The sequence below is a fragment of the Chrysochloris asiatica genome, unplaced genomic scaffold (assembly GCF_000296735.1).
Source record: "Chrysochloris asiatica unplaced genomic scaffold, ChrAsi1.0 scaffold00085, whole genome shotgun sequence".
Classification (NCBI taxonomy): Eukaryota; Metazoa; Chordata; class Mammalia; order Afrosoricida; family Chrysochloridae; genus Chrysochloris; species Chrysochloris asiatica.
This window is the reverse complement of record NW_006408603.1, coordinates 6,782,637-6,785,588: the sequence shown is the minus strand read 5'-3', so window position 1 is coordinate 6,785,588 and position 2,952 is coordinate 6,782,637. Positions and strand designations below refer to the sequence as shown.

Genomic DNA, 2,952 nt, shown 5'->3' with positions numbered 1-2,952 from the left:
CCCTGTACAGGGTTTCCGAGGGTGTAAATCTTTACGGGAGTAGAAAGCCTCATCTTTCTCCCGCGGAGCAGCTGGTAGTTTCGAACCGCTGACCTTACGGTTCGCAGCCCGATTCGTAACCACTACGCTACCAGAGTTATTTAAAATGCCGGTGGCATAGGCCTCAGAATCACAGCAATTCAAACCACCACAGCACGACAGACAGATGAGTGGCAGTTGCGTGGTTGCTGTTAAATAGGAATCTCCTTGTGCTAGGGCCCTTAAGGAAAGCTCAAAGGGGGGATTTCCATCCTCGGATGTCAATCAAGAGGCGGAAATGCAGCAGGGGCGACTGGGTTGTAGTAAGACACTTTGAGCTGTGCTTGTGGGTCTCTAAGTTGGTCAATAAGTTGTAGTAGTAGTTCCCCCTTTTCTACCCATTCCTCTCTCCTTTTTATCTTTGTAAAAGATAAAAGATGCTGCATACCACACTCCTGGGAAACTCACTTACATCAGATCAGGGTTGTTATGAGATCAAGGTTGTTGTTATTAAATACCTTTGAAACAGTTTCAACTCCTAATGATCTTGTATAGAGTTACCAAGGACCACTTGGTGGGTTTGAACCACTGACCTTGTGGTTAGAAATTCAGTACTTATCCTACAGTATCACACCAGGACTCCAAACACATGAATTACTACGTAATTATTACTAGCATTTTCACTTGTTCCACAGTGAATTTAATTTCAACAAATTAATAATGGGATTAAGGGTATTGCAGCCTTAATCCTCTTATTGGTTTATCACATCAGATCACATCATGTGGCGTCATCATTTAGCTTCCACATTACATCATTGCATAACTGCCAACTACTGAAAATCATGACCCAGCCAAGTTGACACACATTTGGGGGGAACACAATTCAATCTATAACATTCCACTCTTTGGTCCTCCAAAATTCATGTCCTTGCCACTTGCACACCCCTTCATATTACTCCAAAAGTATTCTAAAGGCCTTCCTCTTCCTACTAGCCGGTCCCTGTCCGTGTCCCCAACTGGTGCTGCTATGGCCACCCTCGCCCGGAATCCGCAGTTCCAGAAGCTGCAGCAATGGCACCATGAGCATGGTTCCAAGCTCAACCTGCGCCGTCTTTTCGACTCTGACAAGGAATGCTTCAGTCGTTTCAGCTTGACCCTTAACGCCAACCATGGGCAGATTCTACTGGATTACTCCAAGAACCTTGTGACGGAGGAAGTAATGCACATGCTGGTGAACCTGGCCAAGCCCAGGGGTGTGGAGGCTGCCCAGGATCGCACGTTCAATGGTGAGAAGATCAACTTCACTGAAGACAGAGCAGTACTGCACGTGGCCCTGCGGAACCAGTCCAACACACCCATTCTGGTGGACGGCAAGGATGTGATGGTAGAGGTCAACAGGGTACTGGACAAGATGAAGTCTTTCTGCCAGCGTGTCCGCAGTGGTGACTGGAAGGGCTACACAGGCAAGCCCATTACAGATGTCATCAACATTGGCATCAGTGGCTCTGACCTGGGACCCCTCATTGTTACTGAAGCCCTTAAGTCGTACTCTTCACATGGTCCTCACGTCTGGTTTGTTTCCAACATTGATGGGACCCACATTACCAAAACCCTTGCCTCCCTGAACCCAGAGTCCTCCCTGTTCATCATTACTTCAAAGACCATTACCACTCAGGAGACTATCACAAATGCAGAGACAGTGAAGGAATGGTTCCTCATGTCGGCAAAGGATCCTTCTGCGGTTGCGAAGCACTTTGTCGCCCTGTCTACCAACACGACTAAAGTGAAGGAGTTTGGAATTGACCCTCAAAACATGTTTGAGTTCTGGGATTGGGTTGGAGGAAGGTACTTGCTGTGGTCAGCCATCGGACTTTCCATTGCCCTGCACATGGGTTTTGACAACTTTGAGCAGCTGCTTTCGGGGGCTCACTGGATGGACCAGCACTTCCGTACCACACCCCTAGAGAAGAACGCCCCAGTCCTGCTGGCTCTTCTGGGTGTCTGGTATATCAACTGCTTTGGCTGTGAAACACAGGCCATGCTGCCCTATGACCAGTACCTGCACCGTTTTGCTGCCTACTTCCAACAGGGTGACATGGAGTCCAATGGGAAGTACATTACCAAGGCCGGCACCCGTGTGGAATACCAGACAGTCCCCATCTTGTGGGGAGAGCCAGGGATCAATGGCCAACATGCCTTCTACCAGCTTATCCATCAAAGTACCAAGATAATACCTTGCGACTTCCTCATCCCAGTCCAGACTCAGCACCCTATACGGAAGGGACTGCATCACAAGATCCTTCTGGCCAACTTCTTAGCCCAGACTGAAGCCCTGATGAAGGGGAAAACAACAGAAGAGGCCCGGAAAGAGCTCCAGGCCACGGGGAAGGACTTAGAGAAGCTATTTCCGCACAAGGTCTTTGAAGGAAATCACCCAACCAATTCCATTGTGTTCACCAAGCTCATGCCGTTCATCCTTGGATTGCTGATCACCATGTACGAGCACAAGATCTTTGTTCAGGGCGTCATCTGGGACATCAACAGCTTTGACCAGTGGGGAGTGGAGCTGGGTAAGCAGCTGGCTAAGAAGATTGAACCTGAGCTGGAGGGCAACACCCCAGTGACCTCTCATGACTCTTCCACCAATGGGCTCATCAACTTCATCAAGCAACAGCAAGCGTGAGGCCAGAAGCCAATAAACTCCTGCTCAGCAGCATCCCCTGTTGTGATTGGTCCTTATTGTCCATACTGCCACAGTCTGTATTGCACGGCCCCACCCCAGCCTGCCCAAAGCACCCTCGGGTTATGGGCTCAGACCATAGTCCCTTGTGGGAAGTTGGTCTGGAGCTACCACGCCCCTCTCTCTCCATGGCCATCAGCCCTCTGTTTTGCAATTGATTGGAGTGTTTCAGTGCAGCTGATTTTTCAGACCCA

General features: G+C 49.3%; 1 pseudogene; it reads left to right on the top strand.

The window, feature by feature from the left end:
* Positions 1-1,045: 1,045 nt before the first annotated feature.
* On the top strand, positions 1,046-2,717 carry LOC102842620 (annotated as a pseudogene).
* The last annotated feature ends 235 nt before the right edge of the window (positions 2,718-2,952 follow it).